Raw genomic sequence first — 15,752 nt, forward strand, 5'->3', positions numbered from 1 at the left:
ATTTAAATTAATTTTTCGTCGACTATATATTGTTTAATAATTTATGAGCTCGCAAAATATACGCCTCTCAATTATTGAATTGCCATTTTCTTTCTATAGTGCAGTCACTGAAGGTAAAAATCAACTATGACCTTCGATTTCGGTAAATCTCCATTCATTTTCACGAAAATTGGTGAGCGGATTTTGATACTATCAACTTTTTCTGGATCTTATTTTTGATGGGTATTTCTAAGTACATTAACAAGTATTTAGTACCTAAGTGTTATAAAATGCATCTTTTTCCCGTTATTTAAGCTTGAACCCTTAGATTTGAACAGTCGCGGAAAAAAATATACATTTAATTACCAATAACTTACTTTAAATTAACATTAAAGGTTTTTCAAGTAAGCAATTTATTATATTTTTTATTAGCTTCAATTTTAGTGATGAAAACTTTTTTGTAAAAACTTACAGTTTTTGAGTCATTTATGAAAAATCGCTCTAAAGCATGCATTTTCTTTCCAAAATTAAAATATTTGATCTTTAATAACTCAAAAAGTATTGATTTATTTTAATCACATTATATAACAAATTTTGCTTAAAATTTGTCCCTCTCTCGATTTGTGGGGTTATTTTTAATAAAGTAATTTTCACTCCCGAGAAGGGGTGACATATACCCCAGGCTAAAACCCCAAGTTGTTATTGTCAATTCGTGAAAATAAATGGAGATTTACCGAAATCGAAGGTAATAGTTGATTTTTACCTTCAGTGACTGCACTATAGAAAGCAAATAGCAATTCAATAATTGAGATGCGTATATTTTGCAAGCTAATAAATTATTAAACGATATGTAGTCGCCAAATAATTAATTTAAATTATTTTAAGAACAACTCTCTCTTAAGCCGGGAAAATGGGGTCGTTTTCTTGCGAAGGGGTTGTAGCTATATAATCGAAAGGTGCGTGATTTAAGAGTTTATTCTTAGAATATTAGCTATACGAATTAAACTACTATTAACTTTTTTGTAAAAACTTACAGTTTTTCAGTGATTTACAAAAAACCTCTTCAAAACATGCATTTTTTTCACAAATAATTAAAATCTTTGATCTTTAATAACTTAAAAAATATTGACTTATTTTATTAACTTTATATAATAAATTTTGCTTTTAATTTGTTCTTTTATTGATTTGTGCAGTTATTTTTTATAAAATAATTTTCACCCCCGAGAAGGGGCGGTATCCACCCTCAGGGTAAAGGCGCAAGGTGGTACCATGTCACCTTTGTTTCTTGACGTATCCTCTAACCTCTGACCAATTTTCGTGAAAATCGATGAAGGTTCACCGAACTTGAAGGTAATCGTTGATTTTTACCTTCAGTGACTGCACTATACAAAATAAATTGCAATTTACTGATCTAAATGCGCGTAATTTGGAAGCTTATAAATTATTAAATGATATGTAGTCGCCAAATAATTAGTTTAACGCATTTTAAGTACAACTTTCTCTTAAGCCGGGAAGATAGGGTGGTTTTCTTGCGAAGGGGTTGTAGCTCAATAATCGAAATGCCCTTGATTCAATGATTTATTCTTAGAGTATATAAGCTATAGGAATTATATCCGCAATACGATATATTTTAAGTTTTCTCAGCATCTTTCTCTTAAGTTAAATCAATTAAAGGGTTGTTTGGGGGTGAAGGGGATGAGCTCAAAAATTGAAACTATATAATTTCAAGAGCTCATAAATAGCTCGTAATTCTGCCGCAAAAACCGATTCAATATTCCTATTTTTAAGTAGTGGGGGGGGGCTGACTCAGCCCCCCCCCCCCACTAGGGTATTAAATTCCTGCTCAGTGGAACGAGCTCAAAATTTTTAGTTTGCGGAATATGAGAGCTCATAAATAGCTCATAAATCAGGGCTATTTGTTTTTTAATTTTTGCAAGTGGGGGGGGGGGGCAGCTCAACACGGGTCTTTTTCAGTAGGATCAATCTACGGAACTGTCGTAGCAATAGTTTCATAAGTTCTGTTTCACCTAAAATTATGCTCATTTTTATAGTTGATTTTTTCATGAACAGATTAAGGGATTCCGCTGTCTTTTTATTTTATTAAGTATTTTAGATTTTTGTTTGGTATTTACACAATTGGGCAATACAAAAGTATACTACATTCGCTCTCGCGAGATTTTTTTTGACACATTCGGAATAGGAAACATACAACACAAAAATTCCTACCTCACACTATTAACTGCTAAAATCAACTCAAATCAAATTAATTTTTCATTAAAAAAAGAAGAATTATTAGAAATAGTGGGAGTGTCTACTAATCTCATACAATTTTGTGAAGTTTATTTCTACAAAATATTTTTATTTTGTACAATAAATAATTTTCTCATTTGTTATCAATACATTATAATGTAAATAAATAATTATTGATTGGCGTGTAGACCAGGGCCCATCTGTAAAAATATTAGTACATTTGGACGTTGAGAGGTGACTCAAATTTTTTTGCAGAAATTGCTTGAAAATAAATCAAACAATAATATTTGAGTTATCCTCCCTCTCAAAAAGGTCCGGAACATTGTTTAAATAATCAAAATGTCAAAAAATTAAGGAAAAATTCGATTTTTTTCTTGGTTTTTTTATTATAACTTTAAAATTATTCATTTTCGAGGAAAGTTGTACTGACATAAAAGTTGCGTAATTAAATTTCCTACAATATAGAATTAGTTAAAATTTTAAAAAATGGTCACCCTTGTTGCAAAATAGCAATAATTGTGAAAAAAACATACAAAAACAAGTATTTGCATTTTACGTTTTTCAACCATTTATGCTACACTTAGGACCTTCATATTTCACCCTAAAAAACTTTATGATACACTAAAACCATGCTGTAAATTTCATTAAGATCGGTTTAATAGATTTTGCAAAATAAATTTTGCAATCCAGCTTTCGTAAAAAAAATTTATTTTTTCAAAATGTTACAGGACTGAAAATAAAGCAGATAGCAAGTTGAAAATTTTTTTGATTATGGAAGTGTACTGTACCTTTCATTTTCAATTTTGCAAAATTAAAATCGATTAACATCACGGCGTCAGGAATTTTTTTTAAATAAACATTAATTATTGGTGCTACGCGCAGGACAGCTGATAGCTTGCTCTGATTGGGCATTCCAATGGCCTTTGATAATGATTGATACATTTTAATTTTTATTACATTTCGATATAAATAAATAAATTTGTTTATTGCAAAATAAAAACACATACACTATCCTTTGAAATGACACTTTTATTAGCAAAAACTTTCTTTGCTCATATATTTTAACTTAAATAATAAAAGTTTATTATTTTTAAACATATGCAATTGTTTAAACAATATTTCATAAACAATAATAAAATTAGTTTGATTTTTGTGGAATTAAAATATTAAAATACAACAAAATATAGAGTAAGAAAATAATATATTAGATAAAGATTGGAAGAAATTTTGGTGGAAATCAACTTGTGTGAATCGAACACCGCTGTCCTGCGCGTAGCACCAAAAATTATTGTTTATTTCAAAAATTTTCTGACGCCGTGGCAATTAATCGATTTTAATTTTGAAAATTGCAAATGAAAGGTACAGTACACTTCTATAAGCAAAGAAAATTTTAACTTGCTATCTGCTTTATTTTCAGTCCTGTAACATTTTGAAAAAATGAATTTTTTTTGCGAAAGCTGGATTGCAAAATTTATTTTGCAAAATCTATTGAACTGATCTTAATGAAATTTACAGTATTGTTTTACTGTATCATAAAGTTTTTCTGAGTGAAATATGAAGGTCCTAAGTGTAGCATAAATGGTCGAAAAACGTAAAATTCAAATACTTGTTTTTGTATGTTTTTTTCGCAATTATTGCTATTTTGTAACTAGGGTGACTATTTTTTAAATTTTTAACCAATTGTATATTGTAGGAAATTTAATTACGCAACTTTTATGTTAGTACAACTTTTCTCGGAAATGAATACTTTTAAAGTTATAATCAAAAAACAAAGAAAAAAATCGAATTTTTCCTTCAATTTTTGACGTTTTGTTTGATTATTTAAACAATGTTCCGGACCTTTTTGAGAGGGAGGATAACTCAAATATTATTATTTGATTTATTCTCAAGCAATTTCTGCAAAAAAATTAGAGTCACCTCTCAACGTCCATCTCAAAACAGATGCGCCCTGGACTAGTAAGGTTTATGTTATTTTTATGTCTGTTTACTATTAATAATATTGGATATGAGCAGGTGCGTTGGTTTTGTAGTAATTTCCAGTCACTTCTGAAGCCGGACTCAAACGACTTGTGTACTTGGCGAATGGGACCGTGCAAGTTCGGCAAAGCGACCTCTATTTCTACGCTCTGTACTTTTATTCGCACTTTTAATTATATTGGCCAATTATATTAGTCCTGGTTGCTGGATAATTGTCAAGGCCATATTTCAAAAAAATAATAAAAAGAAAAAATAAGATGCAGGTTATGTTATGCAAACGTAAACAATTGTATGTAGTAAATAAAATTAGTTATTAAAATGCAGTACTGCAAGCAAAATACAATTAATTAAATTTACCTTTATATAATAATTGCATATCATATCAATATTGTGGAGCAATATATAATTGTTCTGCTTCAATGACAGAAGGTATAAAATATACGTCAATTTGACAATTTCAACTGACAATATGAATTATTTAAGATAGTTGCAATATTTCTCCGCGACTCGCGCACGGTCGTTTCTCGTTTCCCTTCCAAGTACTTGCACACCGCGCTGCCAATGCTGTGTGAGTGGGTTATTAGTACAATTATTGTACTATTTGTTAAACACTAATAATAATAATGTTAATACTACTATTAATTGACAAAGAATCGTACTAGTAACCCTCCCAAAAAACATAGGGTAAAGGCGGGTAATAGCGGACGCTTAAGGCCATCGGTACATCATCATCATAGTCATTAACATCTTAGTAGATGTGTTGTGGTTCATAATTGGGCTTCAGCAGCTCGGACAGTTTGATTGATAATATTTCTCCACTGGTCGCGGTCATCAGTTACATGTATTGCCTCAGTATACTGTTTGTTGAGAAGCTTTTTAGTAATGTCCGCCCATCGCTGTGGAGATCTTCCGCGTTGGCGTTGAGTCTGAGGCCTTCCTTGGACCACCAACCGCTCCATTTTGTGATCACTCCGATGGATATGACCAAAGAACTTTAAAATTCTAGAGTAAACGGTACTGGAGAGACGCTGATCCGGTTTAATTTCATCCAGAACCGAGACATTTGTACGGCGAGCCGTCCATGGAATTCGAAGCAGACACTCCATGTCCACATTTCAAAGGCGTCTATACGTCGTCTATCTGATTCTTTGACTGTCCATGTCTCGCATGCATAGTAAAATATGGAAAAGACCAGAGTTGAAACGAGTCTCTTTTTGTTTGTCATAGTAATGTGACGATCACGCCAGACCCCGTTTAGTTCACTCATTGCTGCTCTTGCTAGTTGAATGCGTCTTCTAATTTCGGGTTCACAACTGCCTGTGTTGTTAACTAGAGCTCCAAGATATATCATAGATGAGACTACCTCGCATCCCGCAATAGTTTGGGTTTCAGGAAACTGTTGTTGGCGATCAATAACCATGATTTTGGTTTTGTTGTAGTTAACCATGAGTCCAAATTTAGTACTTTCTTCCTCGAGTTTTTTTAATAATGCAATAATTTCTTCTGGAGTAGAGGCTAGAAGTGTAGTGTCGTCTGCGAAACGCAAGTTAGATATCTTAACACCACCTAGGTTTACTCCTCCCTCCCAACCATCCAAGACTCTGCGCATTATGAACTCCGAATAGATGTTAAATAATAAGGGAGATAAAACGCATCCTTGGCGTACTCCCTTCTCCAAAGTGCATTTTTCAGACAGGTATCCGTCCATTCGAATATATGCCAGGTTATCTTGGTACAGTTTGCTAATAAGGTGAGTCAAGTGTTTAGGTACACCCATTGTCGTCAATATGTTCCATAGTTTGTCCCATCTAACATTATCAAAGGCCTTTGTATAATCGACGAAACATATAAATATCGGGATCTGGTATTCTCTGGCTTTTTCTATGATGTTTCTTACATTAAGGATTTGTTCTCTAGTACCTCTGCCCTTTACAAATCCAGCCTGCTCAGGTGCTATTTGCCAACTTATGAAGTTTTCTAGACGCCGTTGCAGTATGTAGAGGATCACCTTACTGGCGTGTGATATTAGAGCTAATAGCCTGTAGTTGTTACAATTATTTGTTGAACCTTTCTTATGAAGAGGTATGATTCTGGTCTTTCTCCAATCCTCAGGCCAAACGCCTGTGTGCCATATTTCATTACACAATCGATGTAATATTTTCACTCCACATTCCGGAAGATGCTTCAAGACGTCTGCAGTAATGAGATCATATCCTGCTGCTTTGTTTAACTTAAGTCTTTTTAAAGCGAATTCCACTTCGGAAAAAAGTATGTCAGGTTCAGATTCAAAACTAGTGTGGTGTGTCTCTGTTGAAGGAGAATGGAAAGTGGAGGTCTGGCAGTCAGGTACAAACGGGGTGTCCGCCGGCATCTGGTCCGTATTGGCGTATAAAGACTTACAATACGCCCTCCAAACATCAATAACCTTGTCCAAATCCGTCTGTACATTACCTTCATCATCTTTGATAGACCAAGATTTCTGTTTGAATTTACGTGTGAGTAGTCTGACTTTATCAAAGAGTTCTTTGGTGTTATTTGTGTCGGCATGTAGTTGAATTTCTCTGCAGATTTTCTCTATATGCTTGTTTTTGTCTCGTCTACAAGCAGCCTGAATAGCTCTAGATAGCTGTCGGTACTGGGAATTCCTGAGAGGGTTCTCGATTCCAGCAATTTTAAGTTTTCTACGTTCTTCAACGAGGTCAAAAGTATCTGCAGACATCCACACTTTTTTTGGTCCGGTTGAGACGGCATTAGACTGTGCCTCGCAGTCAGCCAAGGTCTGTATCAAGGTATTTTTAAAAGATAACCAAATCTTTTCGGAATCATGAGTGGCGATAGTTGGTAAAATATTTTCGAATCTTTCATTACATTGGCTTTTAAATTGTTGTGTATCTTTTATTTTTGATATCCTCTTGTTTCGGATCCTAGCACATGCCTTGAATTTTTGCTTTAGCGTTGCAAAAAGAAGTTGGTGGTCAGAGCCGCAGTCAGCGCTAGGTCGTGTTTTACATTGGCTAATAGATGTTTTCCAGCGATGTTTAATCATTATGTAATCGATTTGATTTCGGTGTCGTCCGCCAGGTGAGATCCAAGTGTACAATCTTCTGGGGTGGTGCTTATACATAGAGTTCATTATTGTCAAGTCATTGTCAACGCAGAACTGGATAAGGCGGTCTCCCCTTCAATTACGTTCACCTATTCCATATCTACCCACAATATTTCGTATATGTTCGTCATCCATAGTAACACCGATTTTTGAGTTTAAATCACCCATGATGATAGCGATTTCTTTATTTGGGATATTTTGCAGATATGATTCCAGTTCGTTGAAAAAAGATTCAGTTGTATCATCATCAGCAGTTGAGGTAGGCGCATATACCTGAATCAAATGGACGATAGAGGGAGATCCATTTAGTTTTAAGGAAATTATACGATCACTGATAGCTTGATATCCCAGTATATAAGGAGAAAGAGATTTTGAAACCCAAAAGCCAACACCATTGATACTTTTGTTAGTGTTGCCTGAAAAGCACATGAAATGTCCCAAATTAGTTATGTAGTGCCCCTCGTTACGGAAGTGAAGTTCAGAGAGCCCGGCCACAGAGATATTGGTTCGTTCCAGTTCCTTCTCCAGAATAGCTTGTTTGCCCGGTTGTAAAAGGCCACGGACATTCCATGTAGCTATGTTGTATGGTTTGCGGTTATTAAGTTTTTGTTTTTCACCAGTAGCACATTTCGCATGTAAAGCCTGATGAGTCACGTCTACATGCCCGGTAACTGATTTCACACATTCCTCCCCGGAGGAGAAGATGCGCCGGGTGCCATCCGGATCGCGAAGCTCATCATCCGAGGCCTCGCAGCTATTGCTCATATCATGAACTTTCGTGGGTGAAATAAAGGGGTGGTTTCCCGTTGCCTTCCCCTTTGGTTGGGAGTGCTAATAAGGAAATTTGTTTAAACAGGGTTAGTAGGAAAGGACAATGGTATCTACTGTTTGGACTTAGTAGATATACCAAGGCTCGCGTTTGCAGGGTCGCATACCTGAAGTAGGACTATCACCTATTGGGTTTATAGACGAGTCTTTACCCGCTACCCTGAGGAAATTAGGAGTGTGTGAATGGGGAGAGGCGCAAGTTACGCAGTTTGTGTGTAGGGTGCGCGACATGTATATGCCACACACCCCCCGCGCAAAAAGGACCTCTTTCACTCAAACACGGTCAAGAGGACTCATCCGACACTCGGGGTGTGGCTGAGATAGGTTCTTGGTAAATAAATGGGTATGGGACGAGATGGAATGTTGGGTAAGGACAGCGGTCAGCTGCTCCTGCGTTCGCCTCTTACGACCAGTAGGAGATACTGTGGGTGTATTCTTTTTAGCGGCCCGCATCCCACACGGGCAATATACATAATTCGCAAATATTTTAGGTACAGGTATCCCTACTTTTTCTGTCTTTACACGGCAAATTACGTGTAGTAAAATTCACACTGGTATGGATATGTAAACATTACTAGAATGTCATTCTACTTGAAAATGTCATCATTAATTTAAAGAGGGATGAATGTTCTTGGATAATTGTTATTTTTATAATTGCAAATTATTAATTCAGTTAATAAATGTGATAATTTTTTCACTAACTATGTATTCAGTGATTGTAATAATTTATACAGTGTGTCCACGATTGGGGTGCCCAAGAGGACAAGCTTTTTTATTTTCAATTTTAGCGAAAAATGTAGCTTTTCATAAAAGTTTTGCTTGTTCTAAAACCCCATAAAACGAAACGAAATTAAAGTTTTACAAATCCTGCTTAATTTTGTAGTCAATTTTATGTAAATCCCTATAAATTCTTGCACTAAGTTCGACATCGCAACGATAATCTATAGTGTTGCCAAGTCACAATGTAGCTTAGTAACTGTCAACTCCGATAAATAATTTGCGAATTGTCATTTTTTTTTGACAATCTTAAGCGTTCAAAAAAGAATTTATCTTGTGATCAATTGTATTGTTAAAATTATTGGAATAATAATTATTTAATTATTAAATAATTGGATGTTTCAAGGAGAACGACAAAGTCTGGTTTCATAAACCAAAGAAGCGAAAGGGTTGTTCTCCCAAGTTATTATTGTTACAATTTCGAACTTAGTGCAAAAATTTATAGGGATTTACATAAGATTGGCTATAAAATTAAGCATGATTTGAAAAACTTGAATTTTATTTCGTTTTATGGGGTTTTAGAATAAGCAAAACTTTTTATCAAGATTGACATTTTTCGCTAAAATTGAAAATAAAAAAGTTTTTCCTCTTGGGCACCCCAACCGTGGACACACTGTATGTACAAAAAAAACTAATACTCAATCGAGAAAGGAGGAAAAGTGTTAAAATGATTTTTTAATAATATATTGTTAATGGAACGCTTACAATTTTGAACATCTTTAACAACAAAATAGGTACTTGGATCACAGAATATATTATCCTGGTGTATTCTCTGCTTGGATCTTCCACAAATAATACACAATAAATAACTTTTTATTAAGTTCACGTCTTAAATCAATTATTTATCAAATACACTATTATTTAATCAACAACTCAAAATATTCCCGATGCCATGTCAAATATTTAAAATTGTCACTGGTTGTCACTGTCTGACTGACAGTATGCTGATAATATTCTATTCGACTGAGTGCGTTGAATGACAAAGATAGATTTGGAAATATTACCACGGACATTGTGTTCATTTTTTTCGAATTCTGAAAAAACCAATAAATATTTTTGGAAAATTTAAACGCAGAATGAAAGACTATATTATTACCGAGGGCCGAGAGTCCCTTAGAATAAATAAAAAGTTTATTTTGAATGAGATATATTAAATTAAATATCAGACTAAATTTTCTCTTAGTTTTTCACCCCTGTAACTTATTAAAATAAACATTATAGAAGTTCTCAGGGACTTTCGGCCCTCGCCAATAACGTAATCTTTCATTCTGCGTTTAAATTTTTCAAAAATACTTATTAGATTTCTCAGGATTCGAAAAAAAATAATCCCCATTTGAATAGCATTGCAGCCGAAAATACGTACCCATCCTCTTAAGGTATTTTACTTATAAAAATATCAATTATTACTTCATATTAGGTATTTAAAACATGTGCAAATTAAATGATAAAGACTACTTATTGATACTTTATTTAAAAAACAGCATAAACAACGATAAAACTAATGTAATAAACATTTAAAAAAAATACAGTTGTGTCCGGTTTTAGCCATGCTTGTCGTGTAATGGCGTCAGAGGGCCGCTATTAGCCGTATCCCAATTTTATTGGCAAAAGTCACACACAAATATTTTTTTGTGCATCAGTACCTTGTGCACAAACCTTGTGTACCTTGTACCTTGTGTACCTTGTGCTCATAAAGCACTTTGTGCTTTATGAGCCCAAAGTGCAATTAATGTACATCTCATCCATACCTCGTTGTTTTTTTCCAAATTCTCCTCAGACTAAGCAAATATCTTCATTAATATCTTTGTCTTCTTCACTGTCCCAAAAAATTTTTCCTGATCGGTTTCGTCCGCATACTTCACTTTACCTTTGTTTCTCTTAGATTTTTCTTGCTTCTCGGATTGCTTTTCTTCCACAATTCTTCTTTTCGCAATAATTCGTTTTGAAGAGTCAACTTTTTTTAGATATTTTTCTTCTAGTTCTGCTTTAAATGGTGTTGAAGTAAAAATTTTAGAGTGTTGTTTTTTGCTGTTTCGAGTCTTCTATTTTGTTTCCGATGTACAAGGCAATGCTAATATTTCTGCAAAACTGATTTCTACAGCATCGTTTTCTTTCTTATTTACTTCAGCTGACGCTTTGTTCTCATTGTTAGTTGAAGTCGAAGAAATGGGAGATTTCTCAGTTGTTGAACGGCATTTGACTTCAGTTGATGATTTTTTAGAAGTTGTTTCATTCTCCTTTTGAACACGTGTAATATTTAAATTATTTTCGGTCTCTTCACTTGGTCTGCTATCATTCAGAGTCGCTGCAGGTAAGAAAAGGGGTCAGTCCGAAATTATCCGCTTGTCCGCCATTAACCAAAATTATGTGTCCGGTATTAGCCGAAATGCATGTTCAAAAATATTAGGTTGTAACGGCGACCTCATAAGGAATTAATGAAAATAATTATGTTCAAATGCTCACTAAAGAATCACATTCAAATACCTGCACTGGAAAGACAAATATTGCAATACTTAAAAATATTTACCTACCTTTAAAAAATACAGTTTGTTGTAATGCACACTCAAGAAATCACTTTTCGTTTGAGAAATTTACAAGCGTAGCACTACTCAATTCAAAACTTGTCAGACGACTGACCTTGTGTATTGCTACACTTAGCGCGGCAAAGTAAATATTAGAGAGTTAGTCTGGCCAAAATATAATGTGTCCGGATTTAGCCGCGTGTCTGCCATTACCCGACTTTACCCTAGTAAGTAACGCAAGTAACGATTATTCGCCAAGTACACGAGTCGTTTGAGTCCGGCTTGACAACTGAACTTTTCATAAAAGAAATTACTAACGTCAGTGTCAAAGTGAATCTCAATAGAGCGAATTCAGTATACAAATGTTTATAGCCAAACTTCTTTTTATACTTTTACCAGGTGGAAGAAAATAAATATTTTCCTATGTTAAATTTGAGACACCCTGTAGGGCGAACAAGGTAAAGTGAGAATATGCATCGAAATCGTGTTGTAGTCTTATATTTTGTGAACATTTTGTTTTTTAAATGTCCCTGATATCTTTAGACACGTAGACGGTTTTATTCTTTAACATGTGTTTTAACTGAAACAAAAGTTTGAGACGCCGCGCCGTGTAGGGAGGAAAAGATACAAAGGTGGATACACATCGAAATTATGTTGTAGTCTCATATTTTGTGAACATTTTATATTTTTAGTTAGGTACTCTGTTAACTTTAATAACAAATAAAGTAGACGATTTTACTCTTTCATAACTATGTGTTTTAACTGATGATATGCGATACGTGAGGAGGCCATGTCTTATCATACACTTAGATGAAATTATTTCCTATAATATACTGCGAAAGAAACAATGTGTTCAGAGAAAGAAAATATGTGCAATATACCTCTTGCTATTGAATATTATCTACTCTCAAGAAAATTCTACTACAAAACATCACAGAGCCTCCATCAAACAATCTCGTCTCTCTTATGTTACGCTGTGCATACCTACCGCTCAATTTGTGGACAAATAATTCTTAAGGTGTCAACCAGGATTGCTAACGTTATGTGCCTATCTGTTTTTAAAGGGTTGTGAACTGTTGTTCTTTTATTGATAAATAAAATCGTCTGCTTTCTTTGTTTCTAAAGATATCAGCAAAAGATCTCTCTCAGGGTTAACCCCCCCCTCTCTCTCTCTCTCTCTCTCTCTCTCTCTCTCTCTCTCTCTCTCTCTCTCTCTCTCAGGGTTATTCTGAAAATAAAATGTTCACAAAACATAAGACTACAATACGATTTCGATGTATACACATACTTATACCTTGTCCCCCCTACAGGGTGTCTCAAACAACATTAGAAAAAGATATATTTTCTTCCACCCGGTATAAGTTCAAAAAGGAAGTTTGAGTAAACCTTCGCCCAACTGTGTACATTGTACATACCATTTTCTGTTTCATAACTTTTTTGCAAATGGTTGGAAAAAAAATTTAAGGCTTTCATTTTCAAGACCTTTGAAATTCGCATTTTAGGTATTTTTTAAAATTATAATATAATAAACAATTTCTGAGAAATGTTAATTTGTTTATAACTATTTTTTTAAACATTTAAAGATTATGCAAAAAAAATGAAAAATTTATATTTTGTCGACAAAATATGAAATAGGCATCAGATCTTTATAATCTTACTAAGTTTGATCAACGCCTCATGATTATTTTGGTTGTTATTGCGACTAAATTGAGGCGTTCTTTGCAAAAACCCCATATGTCACTTTTTACAACATCGGAGATATTTTAAAAAAAGTTATTTAATTGAACCCTATTAAGTTTACGGAAATTCTCAAATTAGTGATTTATTATTTTGATGATTACACACAGTTTACAATATAAATAACATTATTTTTCCTTTTGTTTATTTATGAAGGACATTTATTCATTTGACATATGGGGTTTTTGCAGGAATTTTTCATTAATTTATAGGAAAAACGATATTTATAGAAATAAACCAAAATAAAAAATGAACGAAAAATGGTGTTTACTTATAAAATCACACAACACAACTATTCGAAGGAACTTTAACCTATAAAAACCTACTGACAGCCAAGCGATAAAGTTTCCCGCAAAAACACCAATAGTCATTAACAAAGGGAATTGCGCTTGACATATGGGGTTTATGCGGAATCGCCTATACTTTTGTCGCTTATATTTTGGACTACTGTAACTTTAATGGAAGTTTCTTACGCAAGGAACGTAGGTAATTAGTCCTTCAATCCATAGATGGCATAAGTCCATTTTCGGAAAAAAAGGACTACTGGGGTTTTTGCAAAGAACGCCTCAATTGTTAATTAGCAATTGAATTGTTGCTAAAATATTCGTTTAATTCTCACCGGCTTCTGCAGTTATAATCTATACCAAGAAAGCTTTTATTTCACCAAGTTATTTAATTATTGATAAATAATTACTTGCCCAAAAAATTTATTTGAAAATTTAAGATTTTGTTGGAAAAACCCACATTTTCCGAGGAAAATTTTCGTCGGAGCAAATCGGAAAAAACATGCCTCTATGTAGAATTAAATTGGGGTGAATTTTATTTGAGGGTTTTTGGTGTAAAGTTAAAATCTTCGGAGTTATAGACCAATAATTGAAAAAAATACGATTTGGTGGCGCCATTTTGTTAATAAAAAAAGTAGCACACTATCTGCGGACTTTGCATACCTATATTATTAATATATAGGATCATAATATTCGACTCCAGCAATGAAATTGCTGATAAATAACCTTTCTTTGTACTTTACTAATTAGACCAGCGTATTATAACTATTTTTTTTTTCAAAATTTAAAGATTATGCAAAAAAACGAAAAATTTATATTTTGTCGATAAAATATTAAATAAACATCTCATCTTTATAATCTTTATAAGTTTGATCAATGTATCATGATTATTTTGGTTATTATTGCGATCGTAAATTGTTAATTAACAATTGATTTTCACCGGCTTCTGGAATTACAATCTATACCAAGAAAGCTTTGAATTTAGTCAGTAAGTTATTTAATTATTGATTAATAATTACTTACATAAAACTTCATTTGAAAATTAGAGATATTGTTGGGAAAACCCGCATTTTCCGAGAAAAATTTTCGTCGGTGCAAATCGGGAAAAACATATCTCTATGCAGAATTTAATTGCGGTGAATTTTTATTTGGGTGTTTTTGTTATAAAGTTAAAATCTTCGGGGTTATAGAGCAATAATTTAAAAAAATACGCTTTGTCGGCGCCATTTTGTTTATAAAAAAAGTAGCAAATTATAATTCGATTCCGGCAATAAAATTGCTGGTAAATAACTTTTCCATGAATTTTGCTAATTAGCCCAGAGTAATAAATATAATGAAAGAAATCAGAATACCAGGTACCCCAAAACTTTCCCACTAGGGGGCTCGTAGAGTACAAATTGACTGATTTAAATCTGTTCACGAAAAAATCAACTATGAAAATATCTAAGGCATAATTTTAGGTGATGCATAAATTTTGAAACTGCGTACCTATATTGAATGCTCTACCAATAATGAAAGTAAATTTGAGATCTAGAGATTATTATATTGTATTATTGTTAACAAAAGAATTATTATTTATATACGGAAAAGAAAAAGTTAAGGTCCCACCGAGATTTGAACTCGGATCGCTGGATTCAGAGTCCAGAATGCTAACCATTACACCATAGGACCTTGACATCTCATCCAGAAAAATTAGGGTTTATTAACGTTTATCAATTTCTTGGATAAGGTATAATTTATTTAAAAAAAAAATACAAATAAATACTCAAACTTACAAATATTTAATAACAACGAAAAATAGGTTATCTAACTACAATATATAAACTTATCCAAAAATAGTCTAAAATAAAAAGAAACATTAACATCTGTCAAAATATGACCATTTATGAGTTGCGCAACAAAGTGACTTTATCCAGATTTTCGTTCTCTCTCTCTGAAAACTGACACCTATCATGGTTGCCAAAGTTTTTTATTATCACTAGGATTACGAAATGTCACAAATATTCGAAATATGTTTGTCGATGGCGTATGGCATTCTACCCTTTTAATACCTTTGCACAACGACTTCTAATTTAAAAGTATATCTGTTAATAAAAAGTGTTTTTCTATCTGTATATTATTCATATATTAGGATATTAAAAAAGGAAGAAATGATACGTAGCAACAAGATATGAAAATAGTTGGCAACAAGACGTAGATGGTCGAATTACTCTTAGTCATAGGCGCCGACAATCACTTTCAAGAATATTTTAATTTAGTAATATACTAAAAAATAGTCTCAATATGTACAAT

At 33.3% G+C, this 15,752-nt stretch overlaps 1 non-coding gene across 1 annotated transcript; it reads right to left on the reverse strand.

Moving 5' to 3' along the window:
- Positions 1–15,059: 15,059 nt before the first annotated feature.
- Positions 15,060–15,131, reverse strand: Trnaq-cug (transfer RNA glutamine (anticodon CUG)). Its single transcript has one exon. It is a non-coding gene; the product is annotated as a tRNA-Gln (tRNA).
- Positions 15,132–15,752: the final 621 nt, after the last annotated feature.

Source organism: Diabrotica virgifera, chromosome 5, assembly GCF_917563875.1.
Source record: "Diabrotica virgifera virgifera chromosome 5, PGI_DIABVI_V3a".
NCBI lineage: Eukaryota > Metazoa > Arthropoda > Insecta > Coleoptera > Chrysomelidae > Diabrotica > Diabrotica virgifera.